The sequence below is a fragment of the Dromaius novaehollandiae genome, chromosome 5 (assembly GCF_036370855.1).
Source record: "Dromaius novaehollandiae isolate bDroNov1 chromosome 5, bDroNov1.hap1, whole genome shotgun sequence".
Classification (NCBI taxonomy): Eukaryota; Metazoa; Chordata; class Aves; order Casuariiformes; family Dromaiidae; genus Dromaius; species Dromaius novaehollandiae.
Genome location: NC_088102.1, coordinates 49,708,138 through 49,734,912, shown reverse-complemented (window position 1 = coordinate 49,734,912; position 26,775 = coordinate 49,708,138). Strand labels below are relative to the sequence as shown.

General features: G+C 35.2%; 1 long non-coding RNA gene across 1 annotated transcript in view; it reads right to left on the bottom strand.

Moving 5' to 3' along the window:
• LOC135328497 (uncharacterized) overlaps window positions 1-26,775 on the bottom strand; it is a 189,249-nt gene that overhangs the window by 122,907 nt on the left and 39,567 nt on the right. The window contains exon 2 of the long non-coding RNA XR_010389427.1: window positions 7,467-7,573. This is a non-coding gene — a long non-coding RNA (uncharacterized LOC135328497). The remainder of the gene's footprint in view (window positions 1-7,466; window positions 7,574-26,775) is intronic.

Genomic DNA, 26,775 nt, shown 5'->3' with positions numbered 1-26,775 from the left:
TGTGGGAATAAAAAATATGGCAGGCTGATGAGCAGAAGGGATAGGAAGTAATGCATCCTCTTTCTTTCTACTAAATTTCTGCTACTACCGCCAATCAGTACAACAGCTATCAGGATGCTAGCTATATCTCATCTTTGAATAAAGTCTATATGCTCATAAATATCATAGCTACTAAATGACACAGAGGAGTCACTTGGCAAACAGAACATGATATGTGAGATTTTCCAGAAGGATAAGATTCACCTTCTTGCTATAGAAAACCGTAATAAAAATAAGAACTTTATTATATATCTATTCCTCCTGGGGTAAGTACCTTGATTTGATTTAATTTTGTTGACATTTTCATCATCAAATTATAATCAAAAATAAATGATATGAAAGTGAGACTTTGCATGGAAGTTTCGTAATAGTAAATATGAGATAGAGTCATCACTTGAGAAAATATTTACAACACCACTCCTGTAGAAAGCTTCTTAGCGTATAAGGTTAGGTCTGAACTGCCAAATTCTGCAGACATTTTATTACATCCAATTTTATTCAGGGTCTGGAGGTAAAGCCCGTCCTAACCTATATCTATTAGTTTCAACCAGGAATCAGACACAAGTTGAGCTGGGACATCTTTTTCTTTACATCACAGAACAAAGAAAAAAGGCCAGGTTCATCTCTATGACTTTTGGCTACTACTGAAACATGAATAGCATCATTGACTGTTACTTTCATTGTGGGAATTTGTTTAGTCTCACTGTAAATTTTATGAGAGGTACAAAACACAAAATAGAAAAGTCTGCTGGAAAAAAATATGACTAATTAAACATCTTTGTATTTTAAACAGGTTACAGATTGGGCTGATGTGGATTTGTTGCCCTTGAAGGACACAAAGAATGCTCTACCTTTTTTTGGTAAGGCACACCACTTCTTTAATAATTCAGCAGTTGGTTCTGACCCTCTGAGGTTGTTCATGTAGAAGGGATAGACCATGAACATGGAGAGTGACTCATCCGGTTTTGCAGACTCCTTTTTCCCAGTAGCCCAACTGAGATTATATCGTACTAATGTCCAGATAAGATAATGAAGATAGATAGAATTATTCTATTTGAGGGATCAAACAGGTAATACCACGTTGCTAAGCATCCTTGTGCCTAAGTTGTCAGTTTATTTGAATAACTGAACATTGTTTAATTTTACCTTTCAAGGTATTTGCCTTAGAAGAACACGAGGGCTGAATGTGGCTGAAGAGAAGCCACACATCAGCTAGTGATATACCACTGCACTAAAGTATCCAAACAGAAGTATTTCAGTGTAAAGAAGAATTTTACTTTAACATTTCACAAATGCTTCATATCTTTTTAGCTCATTACAGAGGGTCACACTGATCTACTGCCTATGATACCATTAGAAGCTTTACTCCTTCCTTTGCATTAAGTCCATAGCATTACTTCAAATTACTTCCCTAACTACATTCAGTATCTCATAAATTCAAGAGACAGGTAAAACAGAAAAGTTTTATAAAGCCTAAGTTCAAGTGTCATTGGTAATGAAATTACTTGCTTCTAAGTTCTTGCTTATATAGCTGTCTAAAAAAAGCGTGGCAAAAACAAAACCAGAACAGTCAATGAGCAACACAACAATTCTGCCCACTCAGGCATACAAACACATGCCTCAGTCTTGCATGTGATATGGTTATTTTAATATCTGGTGCTGTTATTTTGATTCTTCACATTAACTTTTAGTAAAAATTCAAAATTGACTTAACCATACATATAAGAAAAGTTGCTGCAAGTCTGGGTACAGGGAAAGAAAGCCTTTGTCCCACTTTCTCCCATTTACATCAATCAGCACCTGAGCTGCATTTAGTGCATTGGCCCCAACTCTGCTTTACCGTGGGTACTTGCTAGCTCCACTCCTCAGTCAATATGACTAAGAGTTCTTTTCTGTCATTCCAGTATTTGAAAATACAGTTCGTCACCCCCATTCATTGAAACAATGAAGCACACATTCAATTTACAATATTTCAAGTTTTGCTCAAGATAATCTCACACTATAAATTAAGGATTGGTGTAATTGCTTTGGTGTGCAACCCTTTGACTCTTTGTCATATGCTTTCTTACCTATGAATGTACAACTTCATATCTTAAGCAGAATTTGCTGAAGTTAATTAATATGAAATAATATGAAAATCAATGCACTGAAGTTGGAAAATTTTCTGCAATGTTTAACACATCTTTTCATAAATGTGGGAAATGCAAAGGCATAGGTTTTGTTTCTGAGTGCAATGTGCAATATAAATCTTTGAAGATCGAGATTTTGCAATTTGCACTTTGAATTTTGATACCACCTTCAATTCAGATACAGATTGGCTTAGCTGTAGAACTGGCAGCATTTTGATAAAATAGCATGAGCATGTGAAAAGAGTACAGCATAGCAAGCAGACTGATTTATATTTGCAAAAAAATACAGAAAGCCAGGCTGTTAATAACTGCAATCTGGCTGGCAGATATTTCATGCTTCATTAGTGAGAACTATCTTAACTTGAACTAATGATGCTATGCTATTGAACTCAGTAGTACAAAGCCATTAAATTAAAATAATATAGTTTAAAATATAAAATTGCACAAAATACTATTACTGGAAGCATCATTCCAGCAGTACCCCAAACTCCCATTTCAGTCATAAAATTAATATTCAGATACTTGCACTTCAAGCAAGAATTAATCTCTGCCTTAGGTATCTACAGTGTAAAACATGAAATTAGACAGAATAGCCTAAAATGATTTTTTCATTTAAAAAAATTAAAAGAATCTTAAAAGTATTAGTTCATAATACACTGTGAATTGTATGTATATTTGGGACTGTATGGTATAAATTGATAGATGTACACTCCCATAACTAGGAGTGGAAGTGCTCCATGGAATAAAGAGAGATTAAACCTAACCTGTGAATTCATTTCAGTGTGACAATGAACATTTTGAAGCAAAAATGCATCACATTTCCCACAAAGCTACATACAGCAAAAGAAGTTAAAAGTACTTGTACAACTATAATATATATGTGCTAAAACTACAGCTATGAACAGCAAAATGAAAGGATGAGCAGCTACTGATCTTGCATCTTTTCAATGAAAGATATAAATGGAATCTACGATAACAGCTAATCAGCTCTGAAAGCATATGAAATAATACTACAGGACACAGATTTAAACTATCATAATAATAATAATAATAATAATAAAAGATTAATTGGTACGAAACTTGGGTAAATGTACTAGCACAGAAAATGAATATGGAAACAATTACCTTAAAGATATAACTGAATCTAAATGAGTCTGACCTGATTCAATCATAAAGGTAATTAAAGTGACGGGAGATGAGCCTACAAGAGGGGAATTAAACTGGAACTACAATGAAAAAACTCAATAAAAATGGGGAGATCAACTCTCAGTCTTACAGGTAATGTAAACAATGATCTGTTTCAAATGACAAAAAATAACACAAACTGATAGGTGCTTACATTAAGAGTGAATATTGTGACTACTGCATAATGTGAAATCAATAGACAAGTGCAGAAAGGAAGTGCTAAAAGGCAGCAACCTGTAATCTCAAGCTGTGCCTTTTTCATTCAGAGCTGCTGAAATTGATTCAGACCCAAGGAACAGAAGACAGTACAGAGAAGACAACTAGTGAATCCAAGATAAAAGGAAATAAATTAAAACAGTATAGCTTAATATACAATGACGGATGCGTAATAAAATTATACTAACTCATTTAGAGATGATGGGAAATTAACTCATAATGATTGAGCTGTAATCAAATATAGTATGAAACAATGTCTCAATGCCAAAGTGAATCAAAGAAGGTATGCACTGAACTCTTAAAATGAGATACGCAGTGAAATATAGAGAACCTTTAAAGAAGGGTACACTAAAGGTGGCTTAACAGCCACCTCATGGATGTTACTGAACATTACAGACAACTTTGAACTGCATGTAGCATCAGGAGAACTAAAGCAAAAGTAACATATCTAAATCCGACTGAGATTTTGAAAACAAATGAAGTATTTCACTTGAATTTACAGAAAAGCGAATTAATTAAACATAGCCCAAACTAGCAGTCAGTATTCTTTCTCATTGAAAACAGTAGTTAACTGAAGCTCTAGCAATGGGCAAAACCTAAGCAAAATTCTGATTTGGCCTAACTATTTAATGCTAAAATAAGCTTTACTGAAGAAAAAAATGAACACAAAAAGAACCTGAGTTAACCACCTCTCAAATCCAAATACGTTGAATCTCATTTGCATTATTCCACATATATATATGGAACTCCACAGCTATAAAATTTAGACTGACATCTGAATTTCTTCAACATTCATGGACAGTTTAAATCTTGGAGCTGATCTGGGTCTCAAACACTGTTTATGGATAACACATGCATGCAACATCATTCCAAATACTCTCTGCAGCGCACAAGGCCAAATAGATTATGAACCCCAGGAGTGCTTTTATATAGACAGTTTAATAATACTTATTACAGGTCTAGGGGGAACAGAGAATATTTGCTTGAATTCATTTTGGGGACTGACAAAAGAGGTGTAATAAAAGAACCACTGTCAATGTTCTCCTTTGAAGACTGAACTAACATGAAAATATATTAAGACTTACAAGTTGGACGTTTCAGATGAAGTACTAGCTCTATCAAAATCAGTGGAAAAACTTGCAATAGCTTCAGTGGGACTAGACACCTACTGTTTTAAATGTTTCTTAATTTCTTTGCATTGACCAGCAAATAGCAGAGGTACCAGTCTTTAGCCTGCCTTATTTCAAATCATACCAAAATAAGGGATAGCCAGCTTTGCCTTTTTAATATGTACTTACTCCCCAGCCCCTGAAATCCTTGTCTCATAAAAATCAGTTTGACTTCCAGAAGAGAGAGTTTGACTGAGGATGAAACAAATTATGTATGGATTTTTTATGATTCATCTATCAGCTGCTTAACAACAGAAGATTTATTTTTGCCATACCTTACAAAGACTGTCTCTGTATACTTATTTATGAAGAACTGTGTTGGTCACCAGGGGATAATAAGCAGATCTTATCCAGGAATCACAACTGTGTGCCTAAAGGTGTATGTTTCATGGATTATCTATTTCAGTTTTTATCAGGAGTTCCTTAGCTGAAATAATGCTTCCTATGAAATGGACTGATACGGGACAAAATCTTCTGTGTAACTGATGTCTAGTTCCTTGTATTTCCTGTGTAATATAAATAGCAAAGATGATGGCTGTCACTGTGAAAAATATGTTCAGCATTCCCTCACAGTGTAAGATCTGATTTTCACTCCTTTTTCTGACATTATAAAATAATGGAAAGTACTTCCATATAACAAATTTTTCTGCATTGCAGCACTAGTAGATTTTACATGCTTACTGTTATGGGAGGTTTTAAAATGAAATAGAATGAAGGCCCCATTTGATCTGTAGAGATTTCATGTATGTGCACAGTATTTACCAAGATTCTGGATGAAATCATGAAAACAGTAAAGAAAGGGGAGCAAAAAACTTTCTCAAAAGCTTTTATTATCTATATACTGCTAAAAACAAGGGCTCATACTAGCCTGTATCAATCTGCATGAACATATCACTGCTCATGTAAAAGAACCACTCAGGAACTCACTCACTCATCATTAAATAACAATTATTTCACTAAGGGAATGGCATAGCTGTTTTACAGTGCCCAAGAGTTTAAAAAGAAGAAAAACTTCTGTCACAGTTAAAATCACTGTAACATTCTAGAAAGACTGTAGCTGCCTTCACTAGAATTTAGCTAAACCAACTATCGCCACTTCTGAAACTGTCAGAAAACTTTATCAATGTCCTGTCTTAGAAAACTGATCATAGCCAAGACTTTCAAAAACAGTGTTCAGTCTCAAATACCCAAAAAGTCACCCAAACAGTAATGACACACTTCTGTGGTTTGAAGACTGGGACCTTAAACCAGTATCTATAACCATATTTTGGCTCTTCATAAACAGAACTTATTTTCAGACTGATGAGCCAGCATCAGCAATGCTCATCCACATTAGGCATACATGCATACACTCAAAAGATCAAGGAAACCTTTTTTTTTTTTTATTTGATTTTAAGTAACATACTGAAAGAAGAGACTAGATTTGAGCTGTTGAATGTGTTAAGGTAACTCACTTCTCCAGGGTCACAGAGCAAATTTGTGTCAAAATTTAATGTAGAAGCCCGGCCTTCCAATTCCTAATCCTCTTAACTACAAAACTAAGCTGTTCCCCCAAAAACCTGAAGAAGTTTAATCAACTTTTAAGTTCAGATATAAAATATTTTATTTTTTCTCTTTGGATTCCCAAGTTATGCAGAGAACCACAGCTTTTTCAAATATTTAAGAGGTTTATAATTCATCATACTACCTTTTTTCTTTCTGGACATTTTAAACATCCATGTTTCTGTTACTGAGTGATATAGGCATACTGAAGTTACAGAGGTTTCAAAGGCAAAAGCATATCTCACTCTATCAAGCATAATAGTAAATGGTCTGTTATTTTCATAGCTAAATATTTTTATATTCCTGAACACTCATGTTTCATGTAATGTATCCTAAATAGGCATATATTAGGCAACTAACCAACCAGTTTGCATTATATCTTTCATTAATATAACCAAGTTCTATAACTTACAAGCTTTTTTTTTTGAGTTTTCTAACTGTGAAAACTGGAATCAGATCACAGCTCTGAGTTTATCTCCAGTTAGAAACTTTCTAATAGTACAGTTTCTATTTTGTGTTGATTTGACAAGAAGGAAACTTTAAGTTTGAGATTTTTGATTTTGCCATCATTTTCTAGGAGAAAATACTGAAAAATTAAATTTTGCTGAGATTGAAATGTCTCATTTTACCTCTTCCAGTCTGATGATTTTGTGTAGAAGTTATAACAGAGTCTTGTGTTAAATAATGTCAAAATAATCAATATTTAAAGTACATTTGAAAAAAGATACACCACTCTTGTGCTTACTGAGGATGAAGCAAGGCTGGAAATCTTTCTGCAGCACAGGTTCTGGTTTAGGACCAATTCTGTATGTGTAGTCTTTGCTGACAAATTATATAAATTCTACATCAGAATTACTCCACAGAACATATCTAGATTTCTGGTACCAGTCTGGACTTCTCCCACTCCAATTCTGCTGAATGAGTTGCATAGGGTAAATGCAAACTGGCCAAGGAGCCAACCTGGAATATGCCCTCCGTGGACAATTGAGCTAGTGACAGAGGCAGGTCCTGAGTTAGAAAGATAAGAAGGAAAGTAAAGAGTGGAGAGCTAAGGGGTAGGAAAGAATACAAGTGAACTCTCAGGAATAAAACTGAAGTGGGAAATGGAGATGTCATTTATTTCCTATCACCAGAACGTTTTATCTTTTTTTGCTTTGGCCATAAAATAGAAATTGTAAGTCCATACCATAAAGTCTAGTGGAAAGGATAGGAACTGCTTGCTTAAAAAACCTCTTCTGTTTCTCCACTGTTCCTGGTTCAACCAACAACTAGAAGGAAATTCAGGCTCTGGACCTAAGCAAAGAAAAAAGATAAGCCTTAATGAAGTCATACTTGTCTTTCTCCTCCCCCTTTCCATTTGTCTTTCTTTCTCTTTGTGCTTTACCCACTGGTAATTTAAGGTTAAGGAAAAAAACTACATCACAAATTCAGCTCTTTATTGGAACCACCAACAAATCAGTAACAGAGACCAGGAGGAGAAGCTCTTTTATTGTTTCTCAGTGCATAAAACCAAAAGCTAGGCTTTAGATTGAAGGCAAATATGTTAGTCCGACCTCTTGACTTAAAGCAATTTATCAAGTTTCACCAAGCTATTCCTCTAAATACAACTTTTCTTGGTTTCTTTAAATATAATAACACTAGGGAATCTTCATTTATTTTTTCTTATATACTGATGGTTGAAAGTTATTAAGAGCTGTGATTGTGCAAAGCCACCTTCAGGCCATGTCAAATATCTCCTTTGCATCAGCTGAACAAGCCTCTATCCTAAAAAAAAATATTTTTCTCACACATTTTTTGTAGCTAAAGCTTAAAAAGAAATTTATGCAAATACATTTACTACATTTTACTGTATACTGGAGTGAAAGCAAAACACTGCTGTGCCTCAAGGTGACTGGAAAAGGTATTTTCAATTTTTCTCCTTTAAAGACAATGTAACCTGTTTTGATTTTTTTATTCAAGTTTCAATAAAAAAAAATCACAATCCCAAAGCGGAGACAAATAGTTTCTTAAACTTACTGTGCTCAAGAACTGAAAAAAAATCCGTGGCCTTTCATTGTTTAAGATTTTTGTATTTTTCAATGTTGTCATTTTTTTCTTTTTCAAGTAACTCTAATGAGCTTTCAAAAAAGCAATTCAGAACAGATGGAAAAACTATTAGATATCTGAAAATTGAATCCATCTTTTAAACTTGTCTGCAAACCTCCTGGAAAAAAAAAAAAAAAAAAAAAAAAAAAAAAGGATACACAACTGTATATATAACAACTGTCTTAGAAACCAGATGCTGGTAGTTAGAGATTAGGCCAAGCATTGCAAGGCCTAGGTTTGCATGTCTGTTCCCTGCAGTGGACTCTGAACCTCCTGTTACTTACTGAAGTTAGGCAGCACACAAGGAGAGCCAGGCCACTCTCCCTGAGAGCTGGTCAGGATGAAATCTAAAACAACCCCCATGCCGAATGGGGCTGACCAAGACTGGGACAGAAGGAAGCACCAGTTGCCTTCAGGTTTATAGGCAGGGATCTCCACTTGCCGATCTGTAGTAGTTCAGAGTAGATTTATGGTACCAGACCTTCTGAAGTAGGCGCTCCTAGTGTTTCTTCCAAAGCACCAATCGGGCTTTCAGTCCATTAAAAGCAAGACAATTATAAAGCTGATAATTATTGTGCTTTATTTTACAACACTCCCTATGCAAAAGCACAGACATGATTCCCCACTTTCAGCAAGATGGCCTAAACACTGTGCTGCAGTCTCATCTTCTCCCTGCTTCAGTTGCTTTTGAACTCTTCTCCGTGCTGTTGCTTTTCCATCTGGAATATCTGCCCTGATATGCTATATGGTAAGACTTGGCCTTGAAATCCATCTGACAGAAAAGGAAAGTGAATCTAGTTCTCCCACTTCCTGAAAAGGTGTTCAGCTCCTAAGGTATTATATAATGAGAGCAATGGTGTTGCTTTCCCCATCCATAGTTTTTTTAAAAGTAGACTGAATTTTATGAAGAGCCTGATCCTTCGAGCTCCTGTTAGTGTGATACAGGCCTGACTCCCAAGCAACACCAGATGCAGTTTGCTAGGTTTATGGATCTTGACAGGGTGTAGTGTGGTCAGGTTTTAAAAATCTCAGACATGCCAAAATGAAAAACTTCTGTGCATGCACACAGTCCCTACTCTAGAAAACAGCTCTGGGCATTTTAAAAACAGAAAGAAAAACAGAATGTCTTCAGCAGCAAGCATTCTCAGGATTCTTTTTTTTTTTTTTTTTTTTTTTTTAAAGTCAGACATTAAAACTCTCAGGTTCCACTTGCATGTCCTCTAATAGAAAATAATACTTCTTTCCTTCTTCACTGAAGTGTTGTAAAGACATTAAAGGACAGGTATCTAAGCTAAGTTGTTATTCATTAGGTTGTGACAGAAGAGGTCTTTTCATTTTTCCTTTCTTATCCCATTCATTGCTATAAGGTTTAGCTTTCCCGTAAGTGGAAATTTCTTGCCTTGTAATATTGCTTTTCACCTGTGAGAATATCTGCAGGAGAATACAACTAGGAAAAGAGTGACCAAGATATTGTGAAAAATATCCTGTTCCTTGTTCAGCCCAGGAAGAGAGTGTATGCACACAGTAGATGTAGCAACATTTACATACAGCACACCAAATTTCTTTCAATTAATCTCTGTTGAGATCAGATGTGATGGTGCACTCCAAAAACACTAGAAAATAATTTTCATACAGGAGTTACTACTGGATTTATGTGAGCAGTGTTGATTTTTTTAAAGCTGAAATCTCTTCTCTTTGGTACAGATTGAACTAAATACCACATATGCTTAATACTAATTGTCATCCAATCTAAAGCACATCAAGAACACTCAGTGAATAATGGACACTGGCAGAAACTAGGACACTTCCTGTTAAATACTGTAATAAACTAATAAACTAATAAATAACAGTTCATATAACAAGATGGTTAGTCTCAGCACCAGTTTGTAAAATTGCACCTTTATTTTGTAGGTATACAACAAGCAGTGCCCATAAAACACAGGTAATGTTTCATAAACAAATAAAATAAATTTGAAATATTTGCTATACACAAATACTTACTTCACACTGAACCAAAACTAGATCTTCCTTCCTTCCCAACCCAAGATAGGTTACTTGTGAAATAGCAACCATTAGCCCTGGACTAAACCATCTGCAGAGAGTGATGATTCCAGTAAAAGCAGTAACCTGAATTCAGTTTCCTACCTCCCTTCAGAGCGCCCCAACTATGCAGTTACTGGCTATTCTGGAGGTGACCTCTCCTGTTGAAAGCGATTTTTCCCCCAAGTCTTAGAAATGTTTCTGGTGGTTTTTTTGAGAAGTTTTTGTTTCAGTTATGGGCATTTTCTCACGAAAACTCATTCTGATTAAAGAAAACAACAACAATACAGAAAACCAAAAAGGTCACCAGAATAGTTTATTGTTACATTTCAAGTTGGGAATACCATCAGCGTTATGTCTTGTGTTACTAATAATATATATTCAGTATGAGAGAAATGATTATGTTTATTTTATTCAATTATTCTGATTGAATAGCTATACATACACAACTCTCCTATTTATCAGGTTCTGTGCACAATGCAAGATAGATTCTTGGTTGCCTTTACTTTCCCTTAGCTATTCAGTGTTCAGTCATTAACTAAAGAAAATATTTATGTACATCAATCCATCTGCAGTCATATGCCCGAGTTCATTTTGACTTCTAAGTTAAGATCAAGCTTAGATGCTGTCCTGAATCAGAGCCTTAATTATCTTTACAAATGTATTGTTTTTCACATGTACTTAGATGCTAGCAACCTGTGTAAGTGCCCTGAGGATTCAGTGTTAAGTGATCTATAAATGCTGTTTGCAAAGCACACTCCAGCCACATTAGCTCAGAGCAGGGTTTTCCATGCATGAATGTTAAGCACATAGGTGCTCAGTGCTAATTTTGAAAATACATGTTCAGCAGCTGCCAATATAAAAAATAGTAATGTAGTCTGCAGCCTTTGCAGCTCTCATCTTGATATTGTATAACGGCAATCAGGAGAAAGAGGACAGAGAGGAGATGTAAAGTCAATCAGTCATGCTCTATGATTAGTAGACCAAGACGCATCTGTTTCATCTCTCTCCCATCATAAAATGAATAGAACTAAACAGGATTCTTCTGATGAAACCGAGCTTTTGTCACAAAACACTCATCTGCCAAACCGAAGCATTTTGTAAAACAGATTGGTTTTGATGAATTTCTGAGGAAATGCAGAAAGGCTGTAAACAGAAACCTGCTTCATTTTCTGCCTGCTCACCTATGGGGCTGCCAGGGTCTATGGGCACTCTAGAAAAGGGAAGAATACTTCAGGCACACATTTTTGGAGACCGATGAGTGTTCAGCATTTGTCAAGATATGGATTAAAAAGTAATTCTTCATAACCATAAACTACATGCTACCAAAGTGGGACACATTTTAACAACAACCAGTTATATCACACATGATTATCATGCAATGTGTCATGCAACTAGAACTACAGAGAGAACACTATAAAAATAAAATTCCACTGTATTTGGAACCCTTGGGTAATAGACTGGAAGGAAGTAGCATCTCTGTAGTTCATGGAAAGTCCTCTGAGATCTTCAGAGTAGATTGCCAAACCGTCTCTCTCTTTATTTGACCTGACAATATGAAGTATGCATACCATACTCATTTACTTTAAGAAACATTCACATATAAAATATTCCCCTTCCTCACACAAGTGGCATTGTTCCAAATGCTCATGCAGGTTTCTAGGCACACAAAGATATGCAAACAGGTGGGCAGAACCTCGACCTTTCATCCAGAGAACATCGCCTCTGTGCAAGGCAATATACAAGCCAAGACAAAATCGTTACAAAGTAAAAAATGTTCGTTTGGAACTGGCACTATCTTTGATAGGAAACTTTGAGAAAAAAATTGTTACTATCATTTTAATAATTGATTTTTGAGTCTGCTTAACTTGTGAGGGCTGACAAGACTGCAGCAAATAGTGCCTGCGGATGACTGCTACACAGATACTTAGTTCTGGTAAAATACATGTCTCTAGGCAGTACTCCAAGCATAATAGTCTTCCAATTCATCATATATTTGCTGAGAAATACACTTCAAACCTGCCATGCCTCCTGACTGTAAGTAGAAAGCTGCTTACTGAGGAGACACCATGGGAATGTTCTGCATCTAACTAGCAATGGATGAATGCCCCAGCAATCAGATAGTGGCTTACGTGGTTAATCCCCACAATACGCTGAGCAGTTTAAAGGCAACACTGAAACAGACCCAGCTGCTATACTGAAAAGCTGTGGAAAAGCACAGTTCTCCTTTGATCACTCCACATCTGAAAATACAACTCAAAAGAGAGACCATTTTTTTTGTCGGTGTTGCTTCTGCTGACACTGCTTAGAGATGGTCAAAGTTAAAACCAGATGAACAGAAATAGAAATAATCAGAGCCTGTCCAAACTAGCCAGTTCAAATGAAAAATAGAACTAAAAAGATGAAAAAGGCAATCTAGCCTATGCAAACCATTTCCACTTCAGTGCCAGACTTTCTGCAGTTCTACATTTTTTGTTATTTACAAATCTAGCTAAAACGTACCAAATGCCAAATTCAACATTTCCCAGAGTTTATACAAACTGCTCTTTCAGTTGGCAGAAAAACTCCTTTCCAGTTTAATTCTCATCTTCCTACCTATTTCCTCACATATTACATTAAAAACATCCTCATTCAAGTTCGCACCCTAGAATGTGTGTATACAACTACCACCTCATCACCCACTGCTAGCCTGGCTAGAATTTCACCTTTAATTATATTCCTTCGTATCTCTGGCCAATTCTACAGTTTGCCTATGAAACAGCTTAACTTTGCCACAGTAATTCTGAACTTGCTTTAGTAAAGCCACTTCAGAGAGAAACTTGCCACTCTAGGCCTGTTTTCATCACAGTAGTACACGAAAGAATTACTATCTTCCTTGCCTAAATCAGATCAGGTTTAATGCTAGTTTCCACTGATCCTTTTTCCTGCCTTTTTGCTACCATTAGTGCTTCTCACATTTCTCTCTCCGTGAGAAAACTCTCTGTGAGTGAATTTTGTTTATGATCTTCAAGGTTTTTCTTTCACCTTTATTATAGCAGATATTAAGGAGAGGTAAAAGGGCCAAAGCACCATTCTCTCACATGTAATGAACCTACACATGGACTGGAGAGCAGATATACTTGCTTTGCTGTCACAGATTTGGCCACAAAGAATCCAGAAGAGAGCATGACTGCTCCTCATTACAGAATCCCATGGAAGAGTCATTGATACCTGGCTGCATTGTGGAGAATCCTTCTCTTGTGTTGTTGTGACAAGCAGATTTGTATTTCCTTTTCTTAGTGCTTTATTTCTGAAGCACAAAATATGATTTCACCTAGCAGGAACAGTTCTACTTACTGTTACTTATTTTAGTGTTATCCACCCAAGAATTCCTTAAATACATATGATAGAAAATGAGATTAAACGAAAGTGCTCTTCTAATGAGTGTAAAAATATATATATACTCATAATTAACTTTGTCATAGTTTACTTCAGAGTCTCAAAATGACAAACGATATGCCAGCTCATAAAAGGAGAAATTACTGAGTGATTTTTCACAAATAATTGGTCAAATTTCATTGCATCCTTCTGCTAACTGATTTTGTCATACCCTAAGGCCATCCACAGAGGCACTGGCAGAGTAGATGAAAGGCTGCCTAAAATCTGAGTAAGACACACACGCATTCAGAAAGAGGCAACTTTAAATCTGTCAAAGCCTTGTGGCACTTAAGAGCCCATCCTACAGGTAGACATTTAATATTTAACAATCAATTTAGCCATTCTTCTAAAAGGCTTTTCTTTATGGGTCCCAGGAGCTACTTGCATAAGGGCTGCCAGATCTTCAGACAAAGTGTTTATAGACTTTGAAATGCTAAAGAAATGCATATGATTTACAACTTCTGTGACTTAGTTACCCCTTGAGTTTTCTCAGGTAGCTTTCCTCATTAGAATTCATCATGAAACTTATTTTTGTGGATGACATTTCTGTAAAGATAGGGTGGCTTGTTCTAATAAATACCACACTTTCTAATAGTTATTTTAACAAATTAAAAGCATTTTTTCCCTTTTCATTTAACACTGATAATTCAATGATATCTATTATCTGGGTAAATATGCCAGTAAGTAAGGTCTAGATCACAGCAGTCAATTCCACACTGGCTGTTCAACTACAGAAAGTATAGAACAACCTCGTCCTGTTTTAAAGGTTTGGTATCTATCCAGGTCTCAAAGAGAAAGATATTCTAACTGTAAGTTTCTAATTGTAAAACTGAACTGGTAGATGGACTGGATGCTCTCTTTCCAGGATGCTCTCCCCCAAACAGAACATTTCTAAATCAATCAGATATTTGAAGTTCTATTTCAAATCTTAAATCTCATCTCTCATAGATAAATACTTACTTTGAGAATAGTAAACCAGTGTATCCTTTGAAAAGTATTTAGTCTTTCAACTCTATGGTTGTCCAAAACTACTGAATGAAAAGGAAAGCTATTTTAAGGTCATTTATAGGAAATAACTAACCTACATGAAATAAGCTGGCCATCCTATTTAACTTCCTGATTGTCAAAAAGCTCATATCACAAAACCCACAACTATCAACTAGCACTATTTCTGTAGCCTCAGCAGAGGCACAAAGAGCTGAATAGACACAATGGCTGTTCTCTTTTTCCTCACTAAAGTGTCCCGCTTGATAAGGGTGAATATAAGTTTTCTTTCACTGTAGCCATACCTCTATTGTTAATAAACATAGGAGTTCATTCTCTAGAGATGTCAGAGTGGAATTTCTTCTGCAAGAGTTGCACAAAAGATGAACAAGTGATTTGTGCCTGAGGCTGAAAAGAATTGACCTCAGTTCCTTTTCCCTTCTAAGGCATGAGAAAGTACACAAGTCTCTCTATGCCTAACTGTAAAGCAGAAGTAACAGTACCTGCTTTTCTCACCAGCTATTTGTGAGACTACATACATCGAAGATATGGGGCCTTGAAACTATAATAACACTGAAAATCTTAGCACCATTTGTATCATCATATGAGGATAAGCATTGTCTAAACTTCCAGTGCAGGCTTTTAATACAATCATCTTTTTGATATTTGTATCTTTTATGACATGAAGGCTGGGAGAGGAGGATTTCACTGCACGTCAATAGTGATGGTATATGATTGCTCTTATCCATTCCACATGTATCAGAACGCTTGCTTTTTTTCTTTACTGAAAATAATTTGAAATGTTTACATTTGTTTGCTTATAGACTAAGGGAAAAAATTAAATCTGATTTTACTGACTCATCAACAACCTAGAATCAGTACAGCACTAATGGTAGAAATGGTAATTTTGTGATAAAGAGTTGTGTTGAACTAATAAATCCTACTGCAATACTGAGTGGTACACCATTGTGAGTATGCACATCAGCATTCAGAACCAACTAAAACTCATAATATTAGCATAAAGTTAACATACTTGGCTTCTTTATCAGAAGAAACCCATGACTCTGATTGAGAATGTAAGCAAGTTTACTTGCTTTCTCCTCTAGTGACCACAGTAGTTTTTCTTGGTTTGCAAAAGCTCCACTTGCATATCCTAAATATACCCCTTTTTGAGGTCTTACACAAAAACAGATCTGTTAAACTAATCTACAAACTGCTTTTGCAAGTAACTCCAGATTTCACTGCTGAAGTAACTAGATAATTATTTTCTTTTTTTAAGAATTGCTTAACATTACAGTATCTCGACATCACAGTCCTATACTTAATGACAGTTTCATTCAGCATCAATAATCATATATGTAACAGTTTCAAGCCATCTTTTACGAGATCTGACTTAGTTTGTGTATACAGCCCTCATTATGAAACTACAGGATTAAAAAAATCCTTTTACCAAATGTTTGCAATTTTAGTGTAAGAGAAGAGATAAAGAGATGTTGAAACAAGATTGTTCACTATGAGAAACAGAAATCTCACTACACTATTTTTTTTTTTTTACTATTAATGTCACTTCATAATGAAATTTTTGAACTTGCTAACACAGTAACAATCACTAATGCAACTATTCACCTCACTGTTTTGGTGTCAAGTCATTGTAAATGGCACTTTGTTTCTTTTCTCTCCCTCACATACATCAATGCAATAGATGATTTCCAGAAACTGTAATTCAAATTATTAAACCCTCCGTGATTTGTTCATATTTAAAGTACAGTTTTCTTACAGAATTACTTCAAGAAATCTATACTGTATACAAATACTGAAGCTGAAATAAATCAAGATGATTTTTCTGAAAGTAGTATCCAATGTACTGGATTATTTAATTTCCTAATGCAAGAGACCATGATTTCAGACTTAAATTTTAAAAGTTATTAGTGACTTTAGGTAATGCTATTATGCCATCTGGATTTTGAATGTACAACAATACACACCTTTAAGAATATACCACCTGTGCCATTGCAAAAGGACTGTATCAAAGCTTAAGTAATTAAATAAACCACTTTGGGAAATTCAGATTTTTAGGTTGCTTTCTACAGTGCTCACTGAAAAATAAACTGTTGTGCAAATGCCTTTCTCTCAAAGAGTCACTAAAAAAAAGTGACCATTGCATTTTTTTTCTTTCATAAGTCTTATTAGTGGAAGCTAACTTTAAAAGACAAATCATTGTTTAAAGAAAAATATGTTATCCTTATAGAAGATATAGACTTCTTTTTTATTTTGATTGGCAGACGAAAAATAAGTCATTCACAAAGTATAAACTCAACCTTTCGATGGTTAACTCCAACCTCCATAATCTTAAAGTTCAACTGAAACACACAATTCAGATTCTGAAGATGTCAAGAAATTACTTGTGTGACAATCTAATGCGCTTTTGCTGGGAATACACATGCATTTCCTTTAGAACCCTGCTTTCATGTTTTGTGAAAGTTCACCAAACAGGTAATAGAGAAAACATTTCACGTTTATCTTCTGAAACTTTGTTTTGACAGAAAATTCCAAACCAGTCTGATTGTAAATATAGTAAACATGATGCTTTCTCTTGAAAGACACAGCAACAAAACAGTAAGAGGTTATGTGCCTCATCTTTGGCTTTCTTAAAATTGTTTTTAATATATACATCTTTCTACAGTTCCATTTGAGTTTATGGTACAATTGTATAGAAAGGAAAACATGTCACCAACACATTTAAAGAGGGCATAAACTGATGGTCAAACAACAACCATTAGTTAAAAATACACCAGTAAAAGAAACATATTTGAGCTATATCTCTTAGAATTACTGGGAATTTTGTAATATCTATTTCTGTAGTTCTGTAACATACTGACAAAAAAGACATAGATCATGAAGTTTGCCTGAAGCTTCTCAGATGAGGTTATTCCAAGTTTGCAAGAGCATAAAAGTAGTATAGAGGACAAAAAATTCATTTCTTTTCTTTTTTCTTTTCTTTCCTCTTTTTTTTTTTCTTTTTAAACTGTTTCGGTCAAAATGCTTTTAAACTGTGGATCAAATCCTTGAAGCAGAGCTAGAATCTAAATAAGGATAAGTTTCCAGCTGTTATATCCCAGTTTGTGTTGAACACCTCCCATTTGAACTACAGCTGATAGTAGGAAAAGGGTCCCAAAACAGGGAACATCATTCTAGACTGGGACTCAAAATCATCATAAAAACTGGAATCTTTTCTTATTATGGCTACTGGGCGAATCAGTTGAGACTTCAAGGTTTCACTAACTTGACGTTCAAAATTTACTCTGGACTCAAAGTTCTTGAAAGAATTACTCTGTAATTTATAACTAGTGCTAACTGCCTCTGCAAAGCAGAATAATTTTTATAGGGCCTCTCTTCAAACCATCTTAAAAATAGACTTCTTTCCCATCTTCCTGTCTATGACACTTGCCATCCAGTCTAAGTCTTTATTTTTCTAAACAGAGGCTTTTTAATTTTATCCTCAGTTGTTTTAAGTAGCTTCAGGAAGCTTACAGAAATATACCAGGAATTGGGGCGGGGGGGAGTAAATTTCAATTTTTTTTCCCCACATATACAGTCTATGAATCAGTTTGGTAATCAGTGCCACGTAAGGTAGCAAGTTTGAGTGAAACACATTTATTCACATATTTTAGTAGTCTTTTAAGATATGATAATCATTCTACAGAAATAGCTTTTCCAGGGTGGTCAGTGAAATGAGAATTGAATGCTACAGTATGAGAATTGAATGCTACAGTACATTTTGTCTGCATAACTGCTGTCTTACAGGATGACAGTTAATAGGTTTTTTAGCTTAGAGTACATACAATTCTTTCACTGGAGAGATGAAGTGTAAGTGTCAAATTCATGGCACTAAGAAATTACAAAAAAAGCCAAATGACAATCTTCAAATAAACACAGAAGAGATGAATAACTCAAAACTTTAGGCTATCAAACTACCTATCTAATGTCACCTCCAGACATTTCTCCAAGTTGTTTATATCTAATATCATATTCTTGTTCTCCAAGTTTCGAAAAACGGGATGAAATACCAGTGACTCAATATCGCTAGACGTGATTGAGAATGTTTATAATGGAAAAGAACTAGAAAACTTTTGAACGATTCTGCGTCAAAAGAGCATGGCAGCAATCACTCTGAAAAGGAAAAAACATCAAAGATATTACTCTAGGAGACTCCAGGTAAACCAAAAACAAATGAGGAGACAGCATATCTTTTGTTAAAGAAAAAGAAGTCCCTTAAAATGACAGACATTTTTCAGATTACTGGTTAAGTATTACAACGCCTACATTTGCAAGTAGTGTGTTATAATAGAGCAAAACCGTTGATGTCAAACTTCTACCCTTTTAGCACTGAGATGTTTTTACTTCAGACAGTCTCTCATCCCATAGTCTAAACATTCTTAATGTTTAGCTTAAATGTTATAAATGTGTTATATTATACATTACATTATAAAAAATGTTATAAATAAAAACATGTTTAGTCTCAGATCAAAAGGTATTACCAGTAAGACTATTAATATTACCACTGCACAACTAGCTACACAGCTAGCATTCAGTGAACATTCCCACATCTAATCAAAGAGGCTTTGATAACTTCAAAAAAATCTTAGAATTTACTACTTGAACGGTAGTGATAAAGCCAGTAGCTGAAATCTCCAGGTTTGGCTCATGGACTTAAGTAGATTTATTGTCCTTCAAACAGCTCATCAAAAGACAGATACAGTACCATTATAAAACTCAAGAAAAATAAAGTGAAAAATACGTCTGAGTTTTTTCACTGTTAATTAAGTTCCAGTGATCTTCAATTTCCAGGCAAAGGGAAACAATAACACTGGGCCAGATCTTCAGTGAAGTAAATGGGCCTACTTCCACTGTAGTCAATTGTCTGGTCCCACTGAAGATCTTTACTTATCATCCTTTCTCCTCTTTTTGTTCTCACTTTTTTCAGTGTTGCTCCACAGCTACATAACAAACCAATAGCTACATTAAATATGTTTTCTTAAATCTATCATTTATCTCTGTAGATGACATATCCCTGTAATTATAAAACTAAGGAAAATTCACTGGTGAATCCTTAAGAATATTGATGATTGACTCATACCTTCACTGACACACAAACAAAGCTTTTCTACACTAAGGAACGTCAAGTTAATGTCAAGTTAATTCCTAAGTTCAGGTTAAGCATTTGCTGTATTCCTGTTCCCGCCAGCATGCTGAAACTCCATGTAAGATCAGCTGTTCTAAAAGTACTTTGCTGGATAGAAATAATAAAATACTTAGAAACATACTGAAGAACTTATTTTTATGATCCAGCTTAGAGGGCATTAATAACTCATGTAAGATTGGGAAAGAATCCAAACATTACTCAAACGAAAGCATCAAGTCTAACGCTTAAAATGTCTAACACACTTGCTATTCTCCAGTTTTAAAGGACATTTAATCCATTCTTACAATACCACCTTTAAGAGTACAGCCTTCTACAATGTGAAATATTTTGTTTTTACTCGAGTAATTTTTCGTTTAGAATTCTTATACTAAAAATAAGTTATTTTGAAAGATCAAAACCAGAACATTTTATTCATTTTTCTTTTTTACTTTGTTTGCTGAGTATTTTGAAGAGTGTTCTATTTCACAAAATTCTATTTTAAATAAATTCTATCATTTTAATATCAGAATAATTAGGGTTGTTATTGAGTAACATGCAATTTTTGGTCTATCTGTATTGCTTCTACTTTTGCCATTGATAACTGTTAAAAGATGCTCAGCTGTTAGGAATTGTAGAAATGACAAGAAAAAAGCACATATGAAAACAATAATTGTCATTCTGATCATTACATGTGTTTTAGACTTTCCTGAATTACATGGAAAATGCTGTAATCATAATAGCAGAATTTACATCTCATAATTTTTAACCTATAGTTAGTGACTCATGATTTCATAAAATTATATTTAAAAATGGAGAGCTGTGTACTGAGCCGAGTACATCTTTTTTAGAATGAGACATTGTCATGTGCCTCTTTCTTCAGATGTAGAAAGTTTTTGCACAAGCAATACAATTACAGAAATAATATCATCAACATTGTTTTGCTGCTCATAAAAATGTGTAAGTGTGAACTCCTGAAGAAGTTGCTCTGACATGACAAATCGTAAACAATTCCAGTATATCTTGATAAATACTTTGATGTGTGTTACTTCATTTTAGAGTAAGAAGGGAAAATAAAGTTTTAGATACATAGAAGCTTTGAGAACATAGGAAATAAACTTACAAGAGTAAATGATGGCTATCAGGAGTTCACATGCCCTGTAGAGGTGATTCAATCTGTGCAAACCTTATCTAGAGTGCCAGACCTTCTGTGCTGTTCCTTGGAAATGAAGGTATACCTACTCCTTCCCCTACCCCACAACACTGTATCTTCTGTTTGTAGACATGTGTGATAAAATGTTTCCCAGACAGCAGATTGATTTCATATTTTCAGACTGCCTTAAACTTTTATGGGACACTTTCACTTTGAATCACTACTGCTGTGAGTTGATTTAAGTGCATGTCACGTATCGATACTTAGAAAAGAGGCCTTTGTTCAGGATTTTACTAAGTTCTCACTATAGCTAAACTCCTGCTGAAGTCCCACATGTGGAACTGCATGAAAAATAAGTATTCCCTAGAACTGAGACCAAAACTCTGGAAGGCATTATTAATTCAAGCACCAAAACAATGTGCCAAATGATAAATGCATTAATTTAGAAATACTCAGTACTCCTGTACAAAATGAATTGTTCTTTTCTCCGCGATTCTAATAAATTACATTTATTATATATTTTCAGTGTAAGAAATGTTTTCCTTTTTTGACATTGGGCCTTCTCTACGCCTAAGACACAGCCATAGCAATGCACAAATCTAGGCTTGCTCATTATAATTCTCATGAAACTGCCGATCCCAGAAAACTTCCATAGGTTCACTGTGGCAATAAAGGAGAAAGATGTAGACAAAAATCTACAGGCTTTTAGATGAGCAGATTGAAGCCAGATTGTGATCAAGTAGTTTAATATAAAATTCTACTGCTTTACACTACTATTGGTGAAAAAAAAAAAAAAACAGGTCTAAAACAGGTCTAGAACATTCATATTAAAAGGCTGTACCATAGGTAGCAGACTTTCTCCATTAATTGTGATACCTTGTTGCAAAAACATCACAAAAAGCATGCAGTGGATGAACTATGGAAGTGGTCAAAATACATGATGCAGAAGCCACAGTGGCAAGTCTGGGAGTGTGTTCCAGATGTATTAAAGAAGTTCTAAACCAACTTGGAGTTCACAATGGCATGCTCAGAAGAATGAACGCAAGTAGCTGCAACATAAAACAAGGAGGTTGAAATGGCTCTCTGACATCGTCTCAAAGAGTTCAGGTTGTAATTCTCACGTGCTATGTACTTCTGTCCAGATAACCACATATCTGTGTCAGGCCAGTGAGAGATTTTTTTTTAGCTATATTGTTTCCTCTGAACATTGTGGTTCAAGGTAACAGTTCAAATAAGTTGTGTGAATGGTCAGAAAGACATAATCATTCAGTGACAGAAAAGAAACATACTAATTAGTGATTCACAAATGGGTTGGCACCACTGGCAATAGGTGGGCAGTCTCTCTCCTGTGTGAAAAGAGAATAATATTCCCCAGGTAGCTAAGTCATAACAATGTCAAAATCTTGTGGGTAGTTTGGGTAGTTTTTTGGCTTCTTCTCTCTCCATTAATCCTTTTTTTTTTTATTCTTCCATTCTTTTCCAGTCTTATGATGATTCACATGCTAGCAAAAATTCTTCTAATTTAGACCAGCTTCCGGAAGGGCTATAGCGGCACCTCTACCATACAAGATCGGTTCTGTGACACACCTCTAATACTACAGTTTAGAAAACAGATAAACGTCATAGTTTGTTGCTGCAGCAGGCTAAGGGGGTTGCTTTTTGTAGTACTCAAAAAAAATTCCATCACTGAATTAGTGGCAACCCCTCTCCTCTATTCAGATAAGAGAAAGGGTAATGTTACAATGACTGGTTTGGTTCGCGGTATAAAAATTGAACTTCTCATGGGAGATCTTCAGACTTTTATGACCCTGTATAACAGGTAATCCTTCCTCTCCTCCCATGCCTCCAGCACAACAGACATGGTGTCATGTTCTAGAAGGAGTCTCTTCTGCATGGAAAAGGGAGCACACAAGAGAACTGCAAAGCAGGAGCAAAACAAGTGTTCTGTATCTCCCAAAGAGAAAATATGAAAATATGAATGGGCAGGTCTGCAATCTGAAAAGAATTTTTACTTATCTCACATGTATGGAGATCCCAGTATCAGCTTAGCTTTTTGAAAAAGCATTTTCTCCTGGACACTAAATTCAGCTTTATATGGAACTTGTCTAGATACTTATACTATCTTCACTACCATAATATCTGAACACAAACTATACTGGTATACTATAGTATATGTTGTTCATTAACAATACTCTTGGTACACATTGCAGCATAAATGCATTTTAAACATAGTCTTACTCTATCCATAACTGTTTAGTTTTATAATATTTGTTAATGTAAAATACGTTCCTTTCCATAAAACCAACTAAGTCTCAGTGCTACTATGTATTTATCATCTCTATTTCTTTCGAATCCAAATTCTCCAGCTCTCTGCATCATTACATACGACACTAAGTCTTTTTGATATGTCTGGTAATCACACACTAGTGGGTGGAACAGTAAAGATGTGAAATGCAAACAAAATTCCTTTGCCCATAATTTATTTTTAATCTATTTGACAAAAGGCAAGGTAATTTGGGTTTTAAATGACAGTACCTAATTTCAATTTCTATTTGATAAAAATCTAGTTTGAATCCTTTGGTTTTAAACCTCTTGGAATAGGATATATGCATGCATGTTGGCAGCAAGCTTCATTATACCATCATCACCACAATATTTACTTTCTTCTAAAAACAAAAACAAACAAAACTGAATGAGGTCCTGGCCTTTGCTCCTCGGGCAAGGTATAAAATTACTCTTTCTCAAGAATTTGAAAATATGGTAAATATTTAATATGCAGCACCCACAGAGCTCTAGGATTGACTAATTCTCTCAGACTGAAACTTTTCAAGAATTAAGGCGCCCAAAGGACAAACAGAAAAATCATGACTAAACAACAGCAAATTACACTGGCAGATTTTTTTTTTTCTGTTTAGCAGACACAATGCACAGCTGAAGCTGTTAGCTATAAAAAGTCCTATGGCATTTCTCCCCAATGTCCTTCCCAATTTCTAAGTGGGGGTAACATTTTTGGCCTGTACAAAATTTCTCTGCAGTTCAGTGCATTATTTCTCCTTACTCGATACAATATACTGTTATGCAATAATGCAAAATTGGCCAGAGAGATAATGTAATTCATGCATCATTGCTTAAATATTAGCTACTTTCTATAGTCAGTAGGTGTGCAGTATGGGCTAAATAATGTGCTACACTTCAAATGCAAAGTTTAACCCTCTACTGAAACAATGAAATCAACACCTAACTGAAACAATGTACTGCTACGATTTAATGAGTTTGTCAGCCTACTTGGGATGTCCCCAAATATTGACAACAGCTAGAAGTAAAAACGATCCCTTCTGCAAGTGCTCTAAAATGTGTTAGCAATGAGAACTCCCTAATGATGTCTTGCAAAACTCAGAACACCAGAGTGTAACACACTCCAAACATCCTCTCACAGCTGCTGTTGCGAAAAGCAGCAGAAGCAGGCACTGCAGAGCCAGCTATGCCAGTTCTAAAAAAAAAAAAAAAAAAAAAAAAAAAAAAAGTAATCCTCTAAAAGCTCTTAAATTCAGTTTTCCACATCCTTTGTGCTGGCAGAATAATACAAGTTGGAAGGAAATAGTGAATAAGATATAGTCCAGTAATTAAAATACCTAATTTCATAAAACATGCATCACATAATACACAAAGCATTCTCAACCAAGGATAACACTTGTCTGATGTAAATATCCATAAATTGCCCATTTACTCTATTTCTATTAAAACGGAAACACAGCAAAAATATAATTTTAGATCCAAATACAGAAAAGATCAATAGAGTGTTTTCCTTTGAAACATAAGGCTAAAATGTATTAGCTGTTTTTTCCCTTCCTCATACATTTTAGTCAACAGTCTGGACATTTATATCTCTGTTTGCTGAAAAAAGAAAAGCTAAGTAATACCTAGAGAAAAAGAGCAGATACAGAACAAAGTCAAAAGCATTCTTAAAGCCCAAAGAATGAAAGCAAACCCAGGAGACATACATCAGATAGAAAAGTGCATCATAATAGCCTAAAAAGAATCCAATATTGCTTCATTTGGTGTTATGCTGCAGTGTTTTTCTCATTGTACTGAAGTATAAGATTATACCTCAATGTATTAAGCCACTCTATAGGTACTCTTGGCAGAAACTGATGTAAAGCAAGCAGTGAAAGCATTTTCAGAATTGCAATGATGTTTGCTCAGCACTCTCAGATCCATCTCAAGGCTTTTTTTCTGTCCTGAACAGAAGACTGGTTTGGCTGAATCACCATCCGTAACAGGAGAGAGGAACGGATAACAGGTTGCTACTCCTCTGCCAATGAGAAATACACATTACACACATATGGTATCAGCAACAAACAGATGATCAACAGGAGAACAATGGGGCAGCTGACTCTGCTATAGATATATAAATACACATATGCAAGCAATAAATGTTTTCTTTACATGAATAGAGGATCTTGGTGCAGAAAGACTTGATATCTACATATTTGATGCTTTCATTCTTATTCAAGCGAGTGCTTTTATTGGGTAACTATTGTAATGTACGTCTGCAGGATCCTGTCTTTTGAAGTAATGAGAGTTTTCCTACTAATCCCAGGAAGGCCAAAAGTCTTTTTTTTTCTTCTTTTTTTTCTGTCATAAGAAACCACAAACCTAGAGGAAAGCGTCTACCGCACAGTCTAAAATCATCAAACAGAGAATACTCTTGCATTGGCACTCTGATGTTGTATGCTCTAGAACACAGGGAAAAGCATTAAACAGGCATTCAAGAACAACCTGTCTCTGTGGAAAAGTATGTTGGTATGGAACACCAACATTTCTTGAGAGAACAATATTGTACTAACTAAAGCATCAACCCAACTGGACTTAACAACACTAGCTTTAAACTAGCTGCTAGCAAAATGCAGATCTGATGGCATTGCTTTTATATAATTGCACGCTGAGCCAGGGACATGTCTAGGGGGCATGACTAATTGCGAGGCAAGGGGGGAATCTACATTTTCACTCTATCAATTAAGTATTAAAACCATATTGCCTCAATATTTTTGCTGCATGCACATGAGTATCTTGTAAGGAAAAAAGAAACATTCATGTTGTTTAGTCATATTATCTACATCCACAAGGCAAAGATGACTGACTTAATACTGACTCTTACACATTTCACTGAAAACTTTTGTACTTTTGCATTGTCTTATCTGCACTCCTGGAGGTTGGAGAAAGCTGTAAAGAATAAACCTAATGACACAAAGACCTCAGGAAATATAACGAGCAAACTCAAACATCTATTTGACAGCTGTGTATCAGGCAAGAACTACAATATGGCAGGTAATCACCAGAGCATTACTGAATGCCCAGAAATACCTGACTCAAAAGATTTTACAGAAAGTCTTGAGAAGAACAGTATGAGGTGGTGGATGAAAGAAAGAAAGAAAGAAAGAAAAGAAAAAAGTCAATCACCCATGTCAAATAGACACTGACTTTCTTTTTTAGATTTTTACAAATTCTGCTGCTCACAATACCTTCCAGTCAACAGGGCACGGAAAAGATAAAATAATTTCTGTCCTTCAGAATTCTGAAAGAAATAAAACAGACCCATGTTTGCCACCTCTGAATTCCAGTCTGCAAGACTACAGT